Genomic DNA, 24185 nt, shown 5'->3' with positions numbered 1-24185 from the left:
CCTTGTGAAGTCTTTGGAGGTCTACATCCCCACAACTTGGGCTAGGCAATGGCAGCTGGAATGGGTAGTTGGTTAACCAAACATAGCCCCTACAGCCTGTATGTACATGTCCTATGCACTCTTGAACTTCTCATCTGTGCAACCTATCCTTTTTCTGATGGCAAATGGCAAGGTGTTGAAGTCTTTGGCCCTGGATGTTTAAGGCGCTCTCTCTCATTTTGTGCATATCGCACCTTTGGATTTCAAAGGTAGTATTTTACAGTTTTCCAAGTCTGTTGTGCCAGTAGGATGTTACTTCCAAACGTTAAGTTAGGAACCATACTTTTCAAGATTTTCTAGGTACAAATGATGATATACAGTCCAGGGAAGTAAGGCCTCATTGATTTCAGATGTTCACAGTAATTTTGTTCCTTTCCCACATTAATATGGGCTGTGAGAGAGCTTTGGACACTTTCTTCATCATTAATTTCACCCATCTTATAGAGTGAAGTTAGAACAATAAAATTCATGAAAGAATTAGTGTCTTGAATGATATAATAATGGGTTTTTCTTTTCTTGAGGGTTCACAGGATCCAGCATGCCATCTTTCTACATGAGGCAATGATTGTTCTGTTGTGTTCGCTGATGGTTATGCTGTTAGACATTATAGCCATTACTCAACTAGTTAATGATAACATCAGTGTCTGTCTGGTATTCTGTGCTGTCTCTGATTTCTTCACTTTCCCCAAGTAGTTGCTTGTCCAGTGCACTCAAACACTTTTCTATCAAGTATTCCATAGTTTCTGATGATATCATGCAAGGTGTTGAAGAGTCCTAGTGAATTCCTGTTGATGTCTCCAGGGGTCTTCTCCCCCTTCCCCCAACTTAGGCTGAGCCCAAGCAGTTGGGTTGGTTTGTTGGATGAACTAGCAGCTGGAGGCCACAACCCTAGTACCCACATAGCACCCCAAAGCCTAGCTTCTCAGGCTGTGGATGCTCAAGGTATCAAAAGCGGAGAAAGTATGGAACAAAAAATACTTATCAGGTACCAATAAGCAAGAATTTCTAAAAACTGAGTTACAATTCATAACAATTTTGTACTGAATACCATCATAGTACAATGAAGTGGTGTAACTGATAGTGTAACAAGTTAACAGAGGAGTTTTATGGTCATGGATCAAGAGCCCTCCACTTTATGAACAATCCTACAATTATCCACTTCCACAATTCCATCTGTGACGCAGCTTCCTTTTCTGTTCCACAGGTATTATTTTCACCCTTGTCACTCTCTTCATGAGAGTCTCAACAGGCAGGGAGAAACTGCTGAAGTTGGTGAGTGAGTTTGGAAAAATTAAAGAAAGGAGAAAGTTGAGAGTATATGAGAATAAGAGCAAGGTTATCACTTTCAGCAAGGACAAGTTAGTTGGGATGTAAGTATGAATGGAGAAAAATTAGTGAAAGTGAAGTGTTTCAGATATCTGGAAGTGGACTTGGCAGTGAATGGAACCATGAAAGCGGAAGTGAGTCATAAGATGGGGGAGGGGGAAAAGGTTCTGGTAGCAATAAAGAATGTTTGGAGAGCAAAAATGGATATGTTTGAAGGAATAGTAGCTTCAACAATATCATATGGTTGCAAGGCATGGGATATAGATAGAGTTTTGTGGAGGAGGGTGGATGTGTTGGAAAGGAAATGTTCGAGGAAAATATTTGGTGTAAGGTGGTTCGATCAAATAAGTAATGAAAGGGTAAGAGAGATGTGTGGTAATAAAAAGTGTGGAGAGAATGAGTGAGGAAAGGTTGTCAAAGAGGATATATGTGTCAGAAGTGAAAGCAGGGGGTAGCAATGCAGTCTCCTGTTGGGTGAGGTAGTGCCAGGAATCAATGAAGGCAAGTATGAATATGTACATGTGCATGTATATGTATGTATTTATATATGAGTGTGTATGGGCATTTATGTACATGTGTATATGAGTGGATAGGCCATTCTCCAACTGTTTCCTAGTGCTACCTCGCTAATGCAGGAAACGGCAATCAAGCATAATAAACAAATATGTGTGCGTGTGTGCAAAATAAAAATATGAGGAAGATAACAAAAATTTTAAATGAAAACTCAACAAAGATAACATTTATAAAACAATATAGTATATGAATATGAAATGGATCAGAAGGTATACTTTGCTAAGACTCACCACCAACAAATACAGTACTTGGTGCAATACGTGTTTGTAACAAATCTGCATAAAAAAAAATTCAGACACATGCTATCATAAACCAGTTGAATAATGTGATAGACCTCAGAGTAATAATGTCCAATGACCTAACCCTCATCAAACACACACACACACAAAAAAAAGTTGCATTAAGCAGAAGGATGGAAGGCTGGATCCTCCATATCTTCAAAACAGGGAAAGAAAATCCAATGCTGATATTATTCATGATCCTAGTTCCTTCATGATTTGAATTTTGCTGCATTCTACCATTATCCTACAAGATAGGCAAAACTGCTGAATTAGAAAGTGTTCAGAGATCTTTTAAATGTCACATTATGTGGTAAAGGGACTACATTACTCAAAAGTTAAAATGTCTGGGGCTTTTCTCCCTAAAGTGCATAAGGGAGAAGAATATCATCATGTATACCTGGAAAATCCTAGAAGGTATGGTTCCCAACTTATATTCAGAAATAACATCCTACTAGCATGACAGCATGGAAGACTTTGTAAAATACTAACTCTAAAATCCAAAGGCACGATATACATGAGAAAACACCTGAAACAGCCAGGACATATGACTCACCATAATTTTACCTGCTATCATTAAAGATAGGATGGTATCCATAGTAGAGAAGTATTAAGAGATCAATGGGTAAGTACCTGTACAGTGAACAAGACCAGCCATGCCTTGAGAACTATGTGGGCCTCCAGGCTGTGGCTTCCAGCAAACTGATCAAGCAAAATCACAATCCAACAACCTGGTCTGTGTGAATGGAGACCACCTAAAGGCTTCACCAGGAATCCTTAAACTTTACTCACCTTTTGCAAGACCTCATCAAAATCATACTCTTCATTCTAATCACTGAATCATAAAATAAGTAATTATATCATGGTATTTAGTGAACTGACAAAATTACCAGCCATCAGAATCTTAGGAAATACAGAGGTAGAATTCTTTCTCCCCTACCCCAGGAATATATATCTTAATCATAGTTATTCATTATACTTAATCGCTGTCTCCTGCGTCAGCGAGATAGCACAAGGAAACAAACGAGGAATGGCCCAACCCACCCACATATATACATAAACACCCATAAATGTATATATACATACATATACATTTCAACATATACATAGACATATGCATATAAACACATGTATATATTCATACTTGCTGCCTTCATCCATTCCCATTGCCACCCCGCCACACATGAAATAGTACCCCCCCCCCCACACACACACACACCACCACCAGCGAGGCAGTGCCAGGAAAAGACAACAAAGGTCACATTCTTTCACACTCGGTCTCTAGCTGTCATGTGTAATGCATCGAAACCACTGCTCCCTTTCCACATCTAGGCCAGGCCCCACAAAACTTTCCATGGTTTAACCTTGACGCTTCACATGCCCTGGTTCAATCCATTGACAGCACATCAACCCCGGTATACCACATCATTCCAATTCACTCTATTCCATGCAAGCCTTTCACCCTCCGGCATGTTCAGGCCCCGATCACTCAAAATCTTTTTCACTCCATCCTTCCACCTCCAATTTGGTTTCCCACTTCTCGTTCCCTCCACCTCTGACACATATATCCTCTATGTCAAGCTTTCCTCACTCATTCTCTCCATGTGACCAAACCATTTCAAAACACTCTCTTCTGCTCTCTCAACCAAACTCTTTTTATTACCACACCTCTCTCTTACCCTTTCACTACTTACTTGATAAAACCACCTCACACCACATATTGTCCTCAAACACCTCATTTCCAACACATTCACCCTACTCCACACAACCTTATCCATAGCCCACGCATCGCAACCATATATATCTGTATATCTATTTTTCTTTATCATACTTTGTCGCTGTCTCCTGCGTTAGCGTGGTAGTGTGAGGAAACAGAAGAAAGAATGGCCCAACCCACCCACATACACATGTATATACATACACGTCCACACATGCACATATACCTATACATTTCAACGTATACATACACAGACATATATATATATAAACATGTACATAATTCGTACATGCTACCTTTTATTCATTCCCGTCGCCACCCCACCACACATGAAGTGACCCCCCCCCCCCCGCACGAGGTAGCCCTAGAAAAAAACAAAGGCCACATTCGTTCACACTCAGTCTCTAGCTGTCATGTATCATGCACCGAAATCACAGTTCCCTTTCCACATCTAGGTCAGGCCCCAAAAACTTCCCATGGTTTACCCCAGACGCATCACATGCCCTGGTTCAATCCACTGACAGCATGTCGACCCCTGTATACTACATAATTCCAATTCACTCTATTCCTTGCAAACCTTTCACCCTCCTGCATGTTCAGGCCCCGATCGCTCAAAATCTTTTTCACTCCATCCTTCCACCTCCAATTTGGTCTCCCACTTCTCCTCATTCCCTCCACCTCTGACACATATATCCTCTTGGTCAATCTGTCCTCACTCATTTTTCCATGTGACCAAACCACTTCAAAACATCCTCTTCTGCTCTCTCAACCACACTCTTTTTATCACCACACATCTCTTACCCTTTCATTACTTACTTGATCAAACCACCTCGCACCACATACTGTCCTCAGACATCTCATTTCCAACACATTCACCCTCCTCCGCACAACCCTATCCATAGCCCACGCCTTCTAACCACATAACATTGTTGGAACCACTTTTCCTTCAAACATAACCATTTTTGCTTTCCAAGATAATGTTCTAACCTTCCACACATTCTTCAACGCTCCAAGAATCTTCGTCCCCTTCCCCACCCTTTGACTCACTTTCGCTTCCATGGTTCTATCCACTGCCAAATCCCCTCCCAGATATCTAAAACACTTCACTTCCTCCAGTTTTTCTCCATTCAATCTTACATCCCACTCGACTTGTCCATCAACCCTACTGAACCTAATAACATTGATCTTATTCACATTCACTCTCAGCTTTCTTCTTTCGCACACTTTACCAAACTCAGTCACCAGCTTCTGCAGTTTCTCACCCAAATCAGCCACTGTCACTGTATCATCAGCGCACAAGAACTCACTCACTTCCCAAGCCCTCTCATCCACAACAGACTGCATACTTGCCCCTTTTTCCAAAACTCTTGCATTCACCTCCCTAACAAACCCATCCATAAACAAATTAAACAACCATGGAGACATCACACACCCCTGCCACAAACAGACATTCACTGGGAACCAATCACTTTCCTCTCTTCCTACTCGTACACATACCTTACATCCTCGATAAAAACGTTTCACTGCTTCCAGCAACTTGCCTCCCACACCATATACTCTTAATACCTTCCAAAGAGCATCTTTATCAACTATCATATGCCTTCTCCAGATCCATAAACACTACACACAAATCCATTTGTTTTTCTAGGTATTTCTCACATACATTCTTCAAAGCAAACACCTGATCCACACATCCTCTACCACTTCTGAAACCACACTGCTCTTCTCCAATCTGATGCTCTGTACATGCATCTGGGGTAAACCATGGAAAGTTTTGTGGGGCCTAGATGTGGAAAGGGAGCTGTGGTTTCGGTGCATTACACATGACAGCTAGACACTGAGTGTGAACGAATGTGACCTTAGCTGTCTTTTCCTCGCACTACCTCGCATGCATGCTTGGGAAGGGGGTACCATTTCACGTGTGGCAGGGTAGTGCCAGGAATGGATGAGAGCAGCAAGTATGAATATGTACATGTGTATATATGTATATGTGCGTATGAGGGTGTGTATGTATATACATGTGTATGTGGGTGGATTGGGCCATTCTTCTGTCCGTTTCCTCGTGATACCTCACTAACACAGGAGACAGTGACAAAGTATAACAAATAAAATAAATAAATAAATACATATGTACATACTTCCCATGCATTTCCTGCATGTCGTAAATGCTACTGAAAAGAATGACAACTGGGGCTGGAAATCCTACCATTTTGTTTTACATTTCCATAAGAAGGGTCAGGCATCTGCTCTTGATGCTACCTCACTGATACAGGAAATGGTGTATATGTGGGAAAATCTTTTTTCTTCATTTCCAGCATCAACATGGTAGCATCAAGAACAGACAACTGACCCTTAGAGGGAGAAATCCTCACTTGGCCACCATCTCTGTTCCTTTTTTTGGAAAAGTACAAGAAGGGACAATTTCCAGCCCCCACTCCCATCCCTTTTAGTCATCTTTTATGGCACACAAGGAATACCTGGAAAGTACATATATTATTTATTTTGCTTTGTCGCTGTCTCTCGTGTTAGCGAGGTAACGCAAGGAAACAGACGAAAGAATGGCCCAACCCGCCCACATACACATGTATATACATACACGTCCACACATGCAAATATACAAACCTATACATCTCAACGTATACATATATATATATACACACACACAGATATATACATATATACACATGTACAAAATTCATACTGTCTGCCTTTATTCATTCCCATCGCCACCTCGCCACATATGAAATAACAAACCCCCTCCCCCCTCATGTGTGCGAGGTAGTGCTAGGAAAAGACAACAAAGGCCCCATTCGTTCACACTGTCTCTAGCTGCCATGTAACAAAGCACCGAAACCACAGCTCCCTTTCCACGTCCCGGCCCCACACAACTTTCCATGGTTTACCCCAGACGCTTCACATGCCCTGGTTCAATCCATTGACAGCACGTCGACCCCGGTATACCACATCGTTCCAATCACTCTATTCCTTGCCCTCCTTTCACCCTCCTGCATGTTCAGGCCTAGATCACTCAAAATCTTTTTCACTCCATCTTTCCACCTACAATTTGGTCTACCACTTCTCATTCCCTCCACTTCTGACACATATATCCTCTTGGTCAATCTTCCCTCACTCATTCTCTCCATGTGACCAAACCATTTCAAAACACCTTCTTCTGCTCTCTCAACCACACTCTTTTTATTACCACACATATCTCTTACCCTATTACTACTTACTCGATCAAACCACCTCACACCACATATTGTCCTCAAACATCTCATTTCCAGCACATCCACCCTCCTCCGCACAACTCTATCCATAGCCCATGCCTCGCAACCATACAACATTGTTGGAACCACTATTCCTTCAAACATACCCATTTTTGCTTTCCGAGATAATGTTCTCGACTTCCACACATTCTTCAAGGCTCCCAGAATTTTCGCCCCCCCTCCCCACCCTATGATTTACTTCAGCTTCCATGGTTCCATCCGCTGCCAAATCCACTCCCAGATATCTAAAACACTTCACTTCCTCCAGTTTTTCTCCATTCAAACTTACCTCCCAATTGACTTGACCCTCAACCCTACTGTACCTAACCTTGCTCTTATTCACATTTACTCTTAACTTTCTTCTTTCACACAACACTTTACCATACTCACTCACCAGCTTCTGCAGTTTCTCACATGAATCAGCCACCAGCATTGTATCATCAGAGAAACAACAACTGACTCACTTCCCAAGCTCTCTCATCCACAACAGACTGCATACTTGCCCTCTTTCCAAAACTCTTGCATTCACCTCCCTAACAACCCCATCCATAAACAAATTAAACAACCATTGAGACATCACACACCCCTGCCGCAAACCAACATTCATTGAGAAACAATCACATTCCTCTCTTCCTACACGTACACATGCCTTACATCCTCGATAGAAACTTTTCACTGCTTTTAACAACTTGCCTCCCACACCATATATTCTTAATACCTTCCACAGAGCATCTCTATCAACTCTATCATATGCCTTCTCCAGATCCATAAATGCTACATACAAATCCATTTGCTTTTCTAAGTATTTCTCACATACATTCCTCAAAGCAAACACCTGATCCACACATCCTCTACCACTTCTGAAACCACACTGCTCTTCCCCAATCTCATGCTCTGTACATGCCTTCACCCTCTCAATCAATACCCTCCCATATAATTTACCAGGAATACTCAAGAAACTTATATCTGTGTAATTTGAGCACTCACTCTTATCCCCTTTGCCTTTGTACAATGGCACTACGCAAGCATTCCGCCTCACCATGAATCATACATACATTAAATAACCTTATCAACCAGTCAACAACACAGTCACCCCCTTTCTTTATAAATTCCACTGCAAAACCATCCAAACCCACTGCCTTGCAGGCTTTCATCTTCCGCAGGGGAAAAGAATTCTATCCCCATATTCCCTATGTGTCATAGAAAGCAACCAAAGGGGGTAGGAGCATGGGAATGGAAACACCCCTTCTTGTATTTCAATTTCCAAAAGGGGAAACAGAAGCAGCCAGGCTGGATTGCTTACCCTCCTAGGAGGCTCAGGCTGGTGTGTCTGTCTAAATGTGCATGGACGTAACCAAAACGAGGTGAGAGAAGAGATAGATAATACGTTCCTGGAAAGAAACCTGGATGTTCTGGCTCTGAGTGAAACAAACCTCAGGGGTAAAGGGTAACAATGGTTTGGAAATGCCTTAGGAGTAAAGTCGGGGGTTGGTGAATGATAAAGAACTAAAGAAGTAGCACTACTCCTGAAGCCAGAGTTGTGAGTGTGTGTGACAGAGCGTAAGAAGAAAGTAAATTTCACACTGAATTGGGTAAAAGTGAATGTGGATGGTTAGATATGGGTGATTATTTGTGATTATGACCTTGGCCATGAGAAGAAAGATCATCAGAGGCAAATGTTTTGGGAGCAGCTGAGTGAGTGTGTCAACAGTTTTAATGTATGAGACCTAGTATAAGTGATGGATAATTTCAGCGGTTTTAATGTAGGATCTGGTATAAGTGATGGATGGTTTAAATGCAAAGGTAAGTAATGTGGCAGCAGAGAGTATAATTGGGGTGCATGGGGTATTCAGTGCTACGAAAGGAAACGGTGAACAGCTTGAGGAGTTGTGCTGAAAAACGATAGGTGATTGGGAATACATGGTTTGAAAAATGAGATATATACAAAAGTATTCACATGCGAGTAGGAGAGACAGTCAGCGGGCACTACTGGATTAAATATTAACTGATAGGCATGTAAAAAAAAAAGATTTTTAGATGTAAATGTGAAAAGACAGGCAGCTGATGGGATGTCTGATCACTGTCTTAAGAAGGCAAAGGTGAAGATTTGTAGAGGTTTTCAGAAAAGAAGAGAGTAGTGAGAGTAAGTGAGCTTGGAAAAGAGATTAGTGAAGAAATACCATGAGCGATTGGGTGTAGAATGAAAAAAATTGAAAGTAAACGAGGCAAGGGGAAATGGAGGAATGGGAGACATTTAGGGACGAAGGGATGGCATGTGCAAGGAATGCATGTGGTATGAGAACGGTGGGAGGCAACCAGATTAGAAAGGGGGGTGAGTGGTGAGTGGAAGAGAAAATTGAAGTGTTTGGGTAGTTCTTAGAGGGGCATGCAAATGATTGGAAGGCAGGTCAAGAGGAAGGTGTAAAGATTGAAAAAGAGGGCAAATAAGAGTAGGGGTGAGAGAGTATTTGTAAACTTTAGGAAGAATATTTTCAAGGAAGTGGGAAATATGTGTGTGAAAGACAAGAGAACAAATGGGATAAATGGTGAAGGGGAAAAAATGGAAGTGTTAACAGGTAATGATGAAGTAAGGAAGAAGGGAAGTAAGTATTTTGATGAACTGTTAAAAGTGTTTGATGATAAGAGTGGCAGAAGTAGGGTTTTTTAGTTGGGGTGGTATGTGAAGTAAGAGTCATGGAGAGTGGTTTGGGGAAGAAAGAAAGTGGTTATCTGGAGAGGGAAGAAGGTATATGACAGGGTTGATAAGAGATGCTTTGTGGAAGGTCTTTAGCATATACAATGTGGGTGAAAAGCTGCTAGAAGCAGCATGAAGCTTTTATCATGGGTGTAAGGTCTGTGTATAAGTAGGAAGAGAGGAGAGTAAATGGTTTCAAGAGAAGTTTGGTCAATGGCAGGGGTATGTTATGACACCATTGTTGTTCAATATGTTTATGGATGGGGGTGGTGAGGGAGGTAAATGCAGAGGGGCAAGTATGCAGTCTGTGGGAGATGAGAGGGCCTGGGAATTGAGTTTGTTGTTGATTGCTGATAACACAGCACTGGTGGCAGATTCCATTGGGAACCTGCAGAAGTTGGTGATGGAGTTTGGAAAAATTTGTGAAGGAAGAAAGTTGAAATGAATGTGAATAAATGCAAGGTTATTAGGTTCAGCAAGGCTGAGGGACAGGTTAGTTGGGGTGTGAATTTGAATGGAGAAAAATTGGAGGAAGTGAAGTTTTTAGATATCTGGAAGTGAACATGACAGCAAACAGAACCATGGAGGCAGAAATGAGTCATTGGTTGGAGATGAGGCAAAGCTTCTGAGAGTCCTGAATAATGTATGAAAAGAAAGGACATTATGTGGTCGGGCAAAAATGGGTATGTTTGAAGGAACAGCAGTCTCAGAAATATAGATGGGTGTGAGGCATGGGCTATAGATAAGGCTGTACAGAGCAGGGTGGATGTGTTGAAAATGAAATATTTGGAAAATATGTGGGGTGAGGTGGTTTGACTAAGTAATGAAAGGGTAAGGGAGATGTGTTGTAATGAAGAGACTGCGGCTGAGAGTGGAAGAGGGTGTGCTGAAATGGTTTGGTCATACAGAGAGACTGAGCGGGGAAAGGTTAACAAAGAGGATATGTCAGAAGTGAAAGGAAAAACCTGGAGATGGAAGGATGTAGTGATAAACGTTTTAAGCAATCAGGGCCTGAACATGAAGGAGTGTGAGAGGTGTGCACAGGATAGAGAGAAATGGAATGATGTGTATACTGTGACTGACGTGGTCAATGGAATGAACCACAGCATGTGAAGCGTTTGGGGATAAAGCAAGGAAATTTCTGTGGGGCCTGGATGTGCATAGGTATCTGTAGTTTTGGTGCATTACATGTGACAGCTAGACAATGGATGTAAGCAGGTATGGCCTTCCTTCATCTGTTTCAGGCACTACCTCACTAACACAGGAAATAGCAATCAAGTATGTGCATCAGGTGTTTACTTTGAAGAATGTGCGAGAAATACTTAGAAAAACAGATGGATTTATGTAACATTTTTAGATCTGGAGAGGGCATATGATGAGGTTGATAGAGATGCTTAGTGGAGGGTCTTAAGAAAATATGGTGTGGGAGGTAAGTTGCTAGAAGCAGTGAAAAGTTTTCACCAAGGTTGTAAGTTATGAGTACGAGTAGGAAGAGAGGAGAGTGATTGCTTCCCAGTGAATGTCGGTCTGTGGCAGGGGTGTGCGATGGCCCCCACATTTGTTCAATATGTTTATGGATGGGGTGGTTACGGTGGTAAATGCAGGAGTATTGAGAGAGGAGCGAGTATGCAGTCTGTTGGGGATGAGAGGGCATGGGAGGTGAGTCAGCTGTTTGCCAATGATACAGCTCTAGTGGCTGATTTGAGTGAAAAACGATAGAAGTTAGTGACTGAGATTGGGAGTGTGTGAAAGGAGAAAGTTGAAAATAAATATGAATAAGAGCAAGGTTATCAAATTCAGTAGGATTGAAGGTCAAGTTAATTGGGATGTAAGTTTGAATGGAGAAAAAATTGGAGGAAGTGAAGTGTTTTAGATATCTGGGAGTGGTCTTAGCAGTGAACGGAACCATGGAAGCAGAAGCGAGTTACAGGGTGGGGGAGGGGGCAAACGTTCTGGGTGCAATGAAAAATGTGAGGAAGGAGAGAACATTATATCGGAAAGCAAAAACGGCTATGTTTGAAGGAACAGTAGTTCCAACAATATCATATGATTGTGGGGCATGGGCTATAGACTGGGTTGTACAGAGGAGGTTGGAAGTTGGAAATGAGATGTTTGAGGACAACATGTGGTGTGAGGTGGTTTGATCGAGTAAGTAATGAAAGGGTAAGAGAGATGTGTGGTAACAAAAAGAGTGTGGTTGAGAGAGCAGAAGAGGGTGTTTTGAAGTGGTTTGGTCACATGGAGAGAATGAGTGAGGAAAGATTGACCGAGAGGATATATGTGTCAGAGGTGGAGGGAATGAGGAGGTGGGAGACCAAATTGGAGGTGGAAAGATGGAGTGAAAAAGATTTTGAGCGATCGGGGCCTGAACATGCAGGAGGGTGAAAGGTTTGCAAGAAATAGAGTGAATTGGAATGATGTGGTATACCAGGGCCGACATGCTGTCAATGGATTGAACCAGGGCATATGAAGCACCTGGGGTAAACCATGGAAAGGTCTGTGGGGCCTGGATGTGAAAAGGGAGCAGTGGTTTTGGTGCATTGCACATGACAGCTAGAGAATGAGTGTGTGCAAATGTGGCCTTTTTTGTCTTTTCCTGGCACCACCTTGCTGTGGGGGGTGGGGGGAATCCTGTGTGGTACGGTGGCAACGGAAATGGATGAAGGCAGCAAGTATGAATATGTACATGTTTGATATATATGTCTTTGTACGTAGATGTATACGTTGATATGTATATGTGTGTGTGTGTGGGTATCTTTATATGTGTATGTGAATGCTTGGGCTGTTCTTTGCGCTACCTCGCTGATGTGGGAAACAGAGGTTGGGTATGGTAATATATAAAAAATATTTTTTCATATATATATTCACCATTTCCCATGTTAGCAAAGGTCGTGTCAAGAACAGATGACTCAGCCTTTGAGGGAAAAATCCCACTTGACCCCTTCTCTGTTCCTTCTTTTGGAAAGTATAACGAGGGAAAAGATTTCAAGCTCCCAGCTCCCATCCCTTTTAGTTGCCTTCAAAGACATGCAGGAAATACATGGGAAGTATCCTCTCTCCCTTATCCCCAAGGTTAATATCTACTCATTCTCTAGCAGTAATGTGTAATGCACCAAAACCACAGCTCTCTATCCACATTCAGGCCTTTAAGACCTTTATGTGGTTTATGCTGGCTGTTTCACTTGCACTGGTTCAGTCCATTGATGGTATGATGACCCTAGTAAACCACATCCTTCCAATTCACTCTATTACATTCAGGTCCAGATTACTCAAAATCTCTCACTCTACCCCTCCAAATTTCCAATTTGGTTTCCCAGTTCGCCTTGTTCAATCTACTCACATATCCTCTATTTGTCAACCTTTCCTCACTCATTCTCTCAAAACCATTTCAACATGCTCTCCTCTGCTCTCCCAACCACACTTTTCATTTCCACACATTTCTCTTACCCTTTCATTACTTATTCACACCACCTCACACACAAACTGTCCTCAAACGTTTCATCTCCAACACATTCACACTCCTCTGCACAACTATATCTACAGCGTATGCCTTGTGACTATATAATATTTTTGGAACTACTATTCATTCAAACATACTAAATTTTGCCCTCCAAGATAATGTTCTCTGTCCCCACACATTCTTCATCACTCCAGGAAACTTTGCCAGGAAAGGATGAAGGCAAGCGAGTATGAATATGTACATGGGTATACATGGATATGGCTGTGTATGTGTATGTATATGTATGACCATGTCTGAATACATGTGTGTATATGAATTGATGGGTCTTTCTTCATCTGTTTCTTGGCACTACCTCGTAGACATGGGAAATGGTGATCAAGTATAGATGTGTCTGAGGTAATCCATGGAAAAGTCTGTAGGGCCTGGATGTGGATAGGGAGCTGTGGTTTCGGTGCATTATAAATGACAGCTAGAGACTGAATGTGAACGAATGTGGCCTTTTTTGTCTATTTTTCTGGTGCTACATCACTGAAGTGGGTGGTAGGGTGCAGGGTAGCACCAAAACAGATGAAGGCAAGCAAGTATGAATATGTACATGTGTATGAATGTATGTATGTATGTATATGTGTGTGTATGTTGATATGCATAGGGGCGTTTATGTATACATATGTGTATACGAGTGGGCGGGCCATTCTTCATCTGTTTCATGGCACTACCTTGCTGATGCGGGAAACAGCAATTATGCACAATAAATATAAACATATATATATTTATTCACTATACTTAACTGCTGTTTCCCATGTCAGCACGGTAGACAAAAAATGGCCCAATCACTCATATGAACGCCCATACACGTACATGCATATACATATACATTTCTATGTATAAATACATTTACATACACAGACACACATGTACATATTCATATGTGCTGCCTTTACCCATTCTCATCACCACCCCGCCACAAAGGAAACAGCATTCCCCCTCCAGCAAGGTAGCACCAGGAAAAGACAAAAAGGCCACATTCGTTCACATTCTAGCTGTCACGTGCAATGCACCAAAACCACCGTTCCCTTTCCACATCCAGGCCCCACAGACCTTTCATTGGTTTACCCTAGACGCTTCACATGCCCTGATTCAATCTATTGACAGCAAGAGGTCACAGTGGTGCTTAAGATCTAGTATACTATATGCACAAAAACACAAGGAAAATGAAGCACAACAAGTTCCCAAGTGCACTTTCATGTATTGATCACATCGTCAGAGGAAATACAAGAATGAAGTTGAAGACTTAGAACAGTCAGTTGATATGATAGGAAGAGATGTAGCTAAGATGCCTTTGGTAAACAAGCTGTTTACCAATGGTGTCTTAGCTATATCTCTTCCTTTTATGTCAACTGACTGTTCTACATCTATCTCATTCTTGTATCTCCCCTGACGAAGTGGTTATTATACAAAAGTGCACTTGGGAACTTGTTACATGCATATATATACAGATGCTCCTTGCCTTATGATGGGGTTACATTCTGATAACCCCATGGTAAATTGAAAATATTGTACATCGAAAATACATTGAATACATCTAATACTGGACATCGAACCTACCAAACTTCATAGCTTAGCCGCAGCATCACCAGAGAGAATAGTACCACATATCATTAGCCCAGGAAAAGATCGAAATTCAAAGTATGATTTCTACTAAATGGGTATCACTACCGCACCATCATAAAGTTGAAAAATCATAAGTCAACCATCATAAATCAGTGAGCATATTAATAGGGGAGGGAGCAAGGGTTGGAAATCCTCCCCTCCCATTTTCTTTCACTTTTCCAAAAAAAGAAACAGAGAAGGGGGCAAGTGAGGATAATCCCTCTAAGGTTCAGTCCTCTGTTCTTAACACTACCTTGTTAATGTAGGAAGTGGTGAATATGAATGAACATATATCTAAATCATTAATTATACTTAATCGCCGTCTCCCACATCTGCAAGGTAGCGCAAGAAAACAGACGAGGAATGGCCCAACCCACCCATGTACATGTATATATTTTTTTCATACTATTCGCCATTTCCCGCGTTAGCAAGGTAGCGTTTAGAACAGAGGACTGAACCTTTGAGGGAATATCCTCACTAGGCCAACTTTTCTGTTCCTTTTTTTTTGGAAAATTAAAAATGAGAGGGAAGGATTTCCAGCCCCAGCTCCCTCCCCTATTAGTTGCCTTCTACGAAACGCAGGGAATACGTGAGAAGTATTCTTTCTCCCCTATATAAATGTATGTATGTTTTTTTTTGTTTGTTAAACTATTCGCCATTTCCCGCGTTAGCGAGGTAGCGTTAAGAACAGAGGACTGGGCCTTTGTGGAATATATATATATATATATATATATATATATATATCTCCCCAACTCTCATTTGCCCTTTTTTTTCACCTCTTGCACCTTTCTCTTGACCTCCTGTCTCTTTCTTTTATACATCTCCCACTCAATTTCATTTTTTCCCTGCAAAAATCGTCCAAATGCCTCTCTCTTCTCTTTCACTAATACTCTTACTTCTTCATCCCACCACTCACTACCCTTTCTAATCAACCCACCTCCCACTCTTCTCATGCCACAAGCATCTTTTGCGCAATCCATCACTGATTCCCTAAATACATCCCATTCCTCCCCCACTCCCCTTACTTCCATTGTTCTCACCGTTTTTCCATTCTGTACTCAGGGAGAATAAAAATATGTTCTGGAAGGAGGTAAATAAAGTGTGTAAGACAAGGGAGCAAATGGGAACTTCAGTGAAGGGCGCAAATGGGGAGGTGATAACAAGTAGTGGTGATGTGAGAAGGAGATGGAGTGAGTATTTTGAAGGTTTGTTGAACGTGTTTGATGATAGAGTGGCAGATATAGGGTGTTTTGGTCGAGGTGGTGTGCAAAGTGAGAGGGTTAGGGAAAATGATTTGGTAAACAGAGAAGAGGTAGTAAAAGCTTTGCGGAAGATGAAAGCTGGCAAGGCAGCAGGTTTGGATGGTATTGCAGTGGAATTTATTAAAAAAGGGGGTGACTGTATTGTTGACTGGTTGGTAAGGTTATTTAATGCATGTATGACTCATGGTGAGGTGCCTGAGGATTGGCGGAATGCGTGCATAGTGCCATTGTACAAAGGCAAAGGGGATAAGAGTGAGTGCTCAAATTACAGAGGTATAAGTTTGTTGAGTATTCCTGGTAAATTATATGGGAGGATATTGATTGAGAGGGTGAAGGCATGTACAGAGCATCAGATTGGGGAAGAGCAGTGTGGTTTCAGAAGTGGTAGAGGATGTGTGGATCAGGTGTTTGCTTTGAAGAATGTATGTGAGAAATACTTAGAAAAGCAAATGGATTTGTATGTAGCATTTATGGATCTGGAGAAGGCATATGATAGAGTTGATAGAGATGCTCTGTGGAAGGTATTAAGAATATATGGAGTGGGAGGCAAGTTGTTAGAAGCAGTGAAAAGTTTTTATCGAGGATGTAAGGCATGTGTACGTGTAGGAAGAGAGGAAAGTGATTGGTTCTCAGTGAATGTTGGTTTGCGGCAGGGGTGTGTGATGTCTCCATGGTTGTTTAATTTGTTTATGGATGGGGTGGTTAGGGAGGTGAATGCAAGAGTTTTGGAAAGAGGGGCAAGTATGAAGTCTGTTGGGGATGAGAGAGCTTGGGAAGCGAGTCAGTTGTTGTTCGCTGATGATACAGCGCTGGTGGCTGATTCATGTGAGAAACTGCAGAAGCTGGTGACTGAGTTTGGTAAAGTGTGTGAAAGAAGAAAGTTAAGAGTAAATGTGAATAAGAGCAAGGTTATTAGGTACAGTAGGGTTGAGGGTCAAGTCAATTGGGAGGTGAGTTTGAATGGAGAAAAACTGGAGGAAGTGAAGTGTTTTAGATATCTGGGAGTGGATCTGGCAGCGGATGGAACCATGGAAGCGGAAGTGGATCATAGGGTAGGGGAGGGGGCGAAAATTCTGGGAGCCTTGAAGAACGTGTGGAAGTCGAGAACATTATCTCGGAAAGCAAAAATGGGTATGTTTGAAGGAATAGTGGTTCCAACAATGTTGTATGGTTGCGAGGCGTGGGCTATGGATAGAGTTGTGCGCAGGAGGATGGATGTGCTGGAAATGAGATGTTTGAGGACAATGTGTGGTGTGAGGTGGTTTGATCGAGTAAGTAACGTAAGGGTAAGAGAGATGTGTGGAAATAAAAAGAGCGTGGTTGAGAAAGCAGAAGAGGGTGTTTTGAAATGGTTCGGGCACATGGAGAGAATGAGTGAGGAAAGATTGACCAGGAGGATATATGTGTCGGAGGTGGAGGGAACGAGGAGAAGAGGGAGACCAAATTGGAGGTGGAAAGATGGAGTGAAAAAGATTTTGTGTGATCGGGGCCTGAACATGCAGGAGGGTGAAAGGAGGGCAAGGAATAGAGTGAATTGGATCGATGTGGTATACCGGGGTTGACGTGCTGTCAGTGGATTGAATCAGGGCATGTGAAGCGTCTGGGGTAAACCATGGAAAGCTGTGTAGGTATGTATATTTGCGTGTGTGGATGTGTATGTATATACATGTGTATGGGGGTGGGTTGGGCCATTTCTTTCGTCTGTTTCCTTGCGCTACCTCGCAAACGCGGGAGACAAAAAATATTTTTTTTTCTTTGTCGCTGTCAAAATATATATATATATATATATATATATATATATATATATATATATGTATATATATATATATATATATATATATATATATATATCTTCTGTTTCCCATTTTAGAAAGTTAATACAAGGAGGGGAGGATTTCCGGCCCCCCGCTCCCGTCCCCTCTAGTCGCTTTCTACGACACGCGAGGAATACGTGGGAAGTATTCTTTCACCCCTATCCCCAGGGATAATATACATATATATATATACACACACACACACACGCACACACACATATATATATACATATGAAAAATGTAAGAAACAATTTAGAAAACAAAATTTTAGCTTGAAATGAATGAAAAAATGAACGTCACATAATGGTTCAACCTCTGGCTATGGAAGAGGAAAGTGATTGGTTCTCAGTGAATGTAGGTTTGCGGCAGGGGTGTGTGATGTCTCCATGGTTGTTTAATTTGTTTATGGATGGGGTTGTTAGGGAGGTAAATGCAAGAGTCTTGGAAAGAGGGGCAAGTATGAAGTCTGTTGGGGATGAGAGAGCTTGGGAAGTGAGTCAGTTGTTGTTCGCTGATGATACAGCGCTGGTGGCGGATTCATGTGAGAAACTGCAGAAGCTGGTGACTGAGTTTGGTAAAGTGTGTGGAAGAAGAAAGTTAAGAGTAAATGTCAATAAGAGCAAGGTTATTAGGTACAGTAGGGTTGAGGGTCAAGTCAATTGGGAGGTGAGTTTGAATGGAGAAAAACTGGAGGAAGTGAAGTGTTTTAGATATCTGGGAGTGGATCTGTCAGCGGATGGAACCATGGAAGCGGAAGTGAATCATAGGGTGGGGGAGGGGGCGAAAATTTTGGGAGCCTTGAAAAATGTGTGGAAGTCGAGAACATTATCCCGGAAAGCAAAAATGGGTATGTTTGAAGGAATAGTAGTTCCAACAATGTTGTATGGTTGCGAGGCGTGGGCTATGGATAGAGTTGTGCGCAGGAGGATGGATGTGCTGGAAATGAGATGTTTGAGGACAATGTGTGGTGTGAGGTGGTTTGATCGAGTAAGTAACGTAAGGGTAAGAGAGATGTGTGGAAATAAAAAGAGCGTGGTTGAGAGAGCAGAAGAGGGTGTTTTGAAATGGTTTGGGCACATGGAGAGAATGAGTGAGGAAAGATTGACCAAGAGGATATATGTGTCGGAGGTGAAGGGAACGAGGAGAAGAGGGAGACCAAATTGGAGGTGGAAAGATGGAGTGAAAAGGATTTTGTGTGATCGGGGCCTGAACATGCAGGAGGGTGAAAGGAGGGCAAGGAATAGAGTGAATTGGAGCGATGTGGTATACAGGGGTTGACGTGCTGTCAGTGGATTGAATCAAGGCATGTGAAGCGTCCGGGGTAAACCATGGAAAGCTGTGTAGGTATGTATATTTGCGTGTGTGGACGTGTGTATGTACATGTGTATGGGGGGGGGTTGGGCCATTTCTCTCGTCTGTTTCCTTGCGCTACCTCGCAAACGCGGGAGACAGCGACAAAGTATATATAAAAAAAAATATATATATATATATATATATATATATATATATATATATATATATATATATATATATACATATAGGGGATAGGGGAGAAAGAATACTTCCCATATATTCCCTTTGTGTCGTAGAAGGCGACTAAAAGGGAAGGGAGCGGGGGGCTGGAAATCCTCCCCTCTCGTTTTTTTTTTTTAATTTTCCAAAAGAAGGAAGAGAGAAGGGGGCCAGGTGAGGATATTCCCTCAAAGGCCCAGTCCTTTTCTTAACGCTACCTCGCTAATGCGGGAAATGGCGAATAGTATGAAAGAATATATACATACACACACACAAATGCTCCCCGACATGATTTTTTTTAAAACTTTATGGTGGTGTGATATTTAACACTTTATTATATAACAGGCTTGTGTTAGATAATTTTGTCCAACTAAAAGCTAATGAAAGTGTTCTGAGAGCATGTATGGTAAGATAGGCTAAGCTATGATGTTCAGAAGGTAAGACGTACTGTATCAAATGTATTTTTGACTTACCAATGTTTACATATGACATTCTTAAGTGATGTGCGCACATCCTGCAAAGCAAAATATAATGCCAACCTTCATGTTTTTCACTGCTTCACTGACAGTTCGTCAGTTGTTACCAACCTTTTCATTGTTTCAATGTTATAAAAGTGCCTTAATGTACTGTAGGCTGCATAAATAGACACACAGGAAAAGAAATCTTTGTTACTCTACCAAATGCCAAGAGAAAGAACTCCAACTGAGAAATGAAAACACATTGTTGGGATAAATGCCATCGAGCGTGAAGACTGGAAAACAAGGTTTCATGAACATATCAAGTTTTATGTGGAGAACACTTCATTCCTGGTTTGATTTCATCTTTAACTCAATACTATTTTCATTTCAGTGCTACCATCCAAGATTTTGGGAAGAAACTTCTCTGACTTTCCACTGTACTACAAGTATAATTAGTGAAACGAAACCACGAAATTTCAGTTTTTTTCAAAACATTTTACCAATATGGAGTAATCTACATAAAAATCTGTGCATTCAAATCAAAGCAAGGTCTAAATCTTACCTTTGATCTAATGAAGCAAATCTACTCTACAGTGACATATCCTAGTTAAAGCAATTCTGAAAATTACCAGAAATGAAGTAGTCATAAGCCTCTAGCAACTTGTTTACTTTCTTGGTTCCATGAATACCTGGTGAAGTCTTCGGGGTCTTCTAACTCCATGGTCTGGACTAAGCCCAGGCTGTTGGGTTGGATCACTGTTTGACCAAGCTGATGGGTGCAGCAATGGTTCTACATTATTTTTTAAGGGTCGTGATATATGTTGAGAAGTTAATTGTTGTGCTGTAGGGATGTGTGATATCTAGAGTAGAGAGTGTGGTTTTCAATGGATGTGTTGTGCATTGGAGTTTATGACAGAGTTGGGAGATTGGCTGTTAAGTGCCTGCCAGGTTACCTGCTGATATCTTGTAAAGTGTTAGGTGGGGGGAATTCATCAACAAAAGTTCACCCCAAGCTGCTCAGTTCTCACTAGTTGACTAAGCTGATGGAAACTGTAGCCTGTAGGCCAATATAGCCCCCATAGCCTGGATGATCTGGTACACTCTAGGCACTTTTCTAGCACACTCTTAAAATTTCTCTGTTGTGCATCCTATGATGTTTCTAATGGTAGCAGGCAAGGTGTTGAAGATATGGGCCCTGGATTTTTAGGATGTTTTCTCTTTTCTGTGTATATCTTTTATTTCAGTGTGTGTGCATGCATACATGCTTTTGTCATTGTTATATTTATCAGTTATAAGGGGATCTGTGAGCAAAGGTTACTGGAAACTTTTTATTTCCACTTGGGGGTTGGTGGTTACTTACAGAGTAGTTTGAGTAATTACCAATTTGTACTGAATGGGGATGGAGTAGGGCCCCATCTCTTGAACATTCTCTACAATCAAACAAACTTATTAAATTTGTACATGCTGTGTGCATTAACCATATCTTTAGTCATTCTCCTCCATTCATCCACCATTCTTATACTATAAAAGTACCTCTTTACATCTTCCAGGGTTGGAATTCTGCAGGAATTGACATACAGCATGTCTGGTGAAGAATATGATCAAAAGCATGTCATTTCCACATATCTAAACTGAAGATATGATTTATGTAATGATGATCTCATGCTGTACAATTTTGATCAGCTGTGACATCAGCCTTTTAAGGTCTAAACTCAAATGTTGGAGGAAGACCTCCCCAAAAAGCACAAAAATGGCTCTTTGACCTGTGCAAGCAAGACCGAGTGCCAAGGGCTCTGCATTTTATTTAGCAAAGCATTCTTTAACCCTTTTGAAGATCACCAGTGAATAATCACTCACTGTTTTAATGTTAACTTTTACTCACAATATGCCAGTTCAGAATGGTTTTGTAACTCATGATGGATAATATAGCCTTGTTCAATAAATATCTATAATACTCTGTGAACAAACAACCATACATGTAAGCATATACATATATACCGCATTCAAAATTTTGCCGTTCTCTAGCATGCAACCCTATCATTTGCTACAAAGCCTAATGATTCCACAGCTAACATGCCCACCACAGAGCCACTTTTAAATGGTTGCAGCCCAACTTGTCCTACTGCATACCAACTTGGCCCACCATTAGGAATTAACAAGACCTGACCTAACAAACAGATGGGCTGAGTTGGTGAACCAAAATGGTCAGAGTTGGACCTATGCCTTTTTAAACATCAAGTGAAAACAGTATGTGAATGAAATACCTTGAATGGGCCAAAGTCCTATTCAAGTTACGCTAAATAACTATATCTAAACCTGAGGCATACTAACCTTTCTGTAAGATACTGAACTGCATAATTCAGGTATATCCAAACTAATTCTACATACAAAGCCAATTATTTCTTTCATACATTAAGAAACATATGATTATATTTCTTATACTGAGACATAATCTGGTCATCCTCTCTATTGAGTACTTCAACAAAATCATACAGATTTTGGAGAAAAATTCCTATTCAAGCATGCAAATCAAATTATACATAAGCAATGTTTCTTAAAACTGGTTAAAAATTCAATTTCAACATTATTTATGTGAATAAACTGATATCTAGGTCAGTCTGCCAAAATCCAATTACAAGTTCTACATGAAGAATCGACATCTTCAGTGATATTTTTTCTCGATTTTTCTGTTAATGAGTTTAATAAAAGCGAAATAGTGCGAGCAAAATTCCTCAGCATGTGGACAAAAGGATATATATAAGGAATGCATCATCTGATGCAATTGCCTAGATATTTTTCTCGAGTTAAAAACCCAGAGGCTGGAGGGTCTGAGGCACCGCCCCCATCAGCTGGAAACGACCCTCCATCGCTAACTTCCACTAGCCAGGAAATAGGGTCACACAGCAGCATCTTTTCTGATCAGCTGATCCTAAGGGTTCAGTACGCATCGGCCTTCTTCCCATCTCTCATTCCTACCACCCAAAATTCAAAGTTTTTTTCCCAAAATACACGAACCAAACGAGAAATTTTAAAATTTTGTGGACCAGAAAGGAAATCTATTATGGTTTTATGGGTGTGAGGTGGCGGCTAACTTGGTCATGTCAATGACTCCATTTTCTGGCGGGGACGATGGCGGCGCCATCTATCCCACCGGCCCTGAACCTTCTCCTTGCCTCTCTTGGCCTATTATTTCTGCCTATCCTGCCCTCCATGACCCTCTCTAATGCTTCCAAGAGTGCCAGACATCCCAGGCCGTCCCGCTTCCCATCTTACAAAAAAGAATTGTCCACTGAATAGGGAGGAGAGGAGGGAAAATGAGCGGGGTGTGCGGGGCAAGTTGCGGGTGTCGCCGCCAGGGTACAATGGCCAAGTGTACGGCCGCCTGGCCAGCCTCACAACATTCAAAAATTTACTTTACAGCAGCTCACATGACAATCAGCTGACTATAATGACGACAAAGGATATGACTTGACATGACCATGCATAGCACTCAGGATATCTGGAGACGTTTTCCTGGTCAGGTTTTCGACTCTATTTTGATAACAGCTACGAAAAGAAACTTCAGTTGGAGAAAGAACAGAGGTGAAACTCATAACTTACCTCAATAGGCTGGTTCTACTGACGTTATGGAGGTAACGACCAAATACTACACATTTTTATAACAGCACTAGAAGTGACACTTTATAATAATAACTATGAATCACTAGAAATGTCAAAAATTCACGAAATTTGGGATCTCAAACAACAAGACGCGCCACAGACACTCGGGACACCGTACACTGCCTAATATTCCGCGCTCACCAAAGTAGTTCCCACCACCTTCAAAGCCAGGAGGAAAATTATCCCATGACTCTCCAGAAACTGTAAAAAGATAATTTCTGTTGGATCTGAAATATATTTTGAGCTTTACATAATACTATTTTTGTCAAATTAGAGAAAAAGCGTAAGAATACATGATGTAAATAGTGCAGGTCACTCTTGGACCTCCTGCCAAACCAAACAGTATTTTCAAAAGTTACGGAGTTCCCACTCATATAATACATATTAATTAGTACCCAAAGATAATTAGATATATAACCTACATAATGGCTTCCACAAAAATATTGAAATTCAAGTTTATGGACATAAATTAAGC

At 41.3% G+C, this 24185-nt stretch overlaps 1 protein-coding gene across 2 annotated transcripts in view; it reads right to left on the bottom strand.

Annotated features, from left to right (window-relative positions):
* The window catches only part of LOC139749880 (uncharacterized), a 496304-nt gene extending 472473 nt beyond the window's left edge, over positions 1-23831 (bottom strand). For both annotated transcript variants that reach the window (XM_071664258.1, XM_071664259.1), the window contains exon 1: positions 23651-23831. The gene's annotated coding sequence lies outside the window, so the exon portion shown is untranslated. The remainder of the gene's footprint in view (positions 1-23650) is intronic.
* Between the last annotated feature and the right edge of the window lie 354 nt (positions 23832-24185).

Source organism: Panulirus ornatus, chromosome 8, assembly GCF_036320965.1.
Source record: "Panulirus ornatus isolate Po-2019 chromosome 8, ASM3632096v1, whole genome shotgun sequence".
NCBI lineage: Eukaryota > Metazoa > Arthropoda > Malacostraca > Decapoda > Palinuridae > Panulirus > Panulirus ornatus.
Note: the sequence above shows the minus strand (reverse complement) of the source record. Positions and strands in the feature narration are given on the sequence as shown.